This window comes from Apaloderma vittatum, unplaced genomic scaffold (assembly GCF_000703405.1).
Source record: "Apaloderma vittatum isolate BGI_N311 unplaced genomic scaffold, ASM70340v1 scaffold4315, whole genome shotgun sequence".
Lineage (NCBI taxonomy): Eukaryota > Metazoa > Chordata > Aves > Trogoniformes > Trogonidae > Apaloderma > Apaloderma vittatum.
Genome location: NW_009715344.1, coordinates 15365 through 15927, shown reverse-complemented (window position 1 = coordinate 15927; position 563 = coordinate 15365). Strand labels below are relative to the sequence as shown.

The 563-nt window shown below is 49.9% G+C and overlaps 1 protein-coding gene across 2 annotated transcripts in view; it reads left to right on the top strand.

Annotated features, from left to right (window-relative positions):
- Positions 1-563, top strand: part of LOC104273685 (gamma-aminobutyric acid receptor subunit beta-4) — a 24324-nt gene that overhangs the window by 13911 nt on the left and 9850 nt on the right. The gene's annotated exons all lie outside the window — the stretch shown is intronic.

Here is a 563-nt window from a genome sequence, read left to right as displayed (position 1 = left end):
CCGCGGTATCCCCAGGGGAGCGGTCCAGAGCAGCAGATCTCACAGTAATGATGATGCAGCTTCAGCGGTGATTATCAGAGAATTGCTTTTTCTTTTTTTTTTTCACCAAAGAGGTCCCACAGCACCCATGGTCAGAAGGACCTTCCTAGCCCTGCCCGGGTTCTGGGACCCCCCTTCTCGCTCACGGCTCGGGCTGCGCTTGGCGTGGCAGGTAATGGGATGTAAACGAGGTCCTGCTGGAGGCACTAACAACGTGTCATTTCTGGCACTCCTTAACATTTTTGAGAATAGTTTACGATACAACCAAGAAAACAGAAGGCAGAGAATTACCCACAGTTCCCCAAGTTGCGATTCTGCTCTTAATGGGACATGTCAAGGCGATTTGTTGGTGGGAGCTATGGATCCCTGCGACATTCCTAAGATCCGCGCCGAGAGGAAGAGATTTGATCGTTTCCTTCCTTCAGAGCTTTTGTCTTTTACACAGGTGCACATTCGAAACCCACAGGGCTCCATTTTGTTTGCTTTGAGGTCCACAGAATAACAGGCCTTTTATGGCTGGGTTT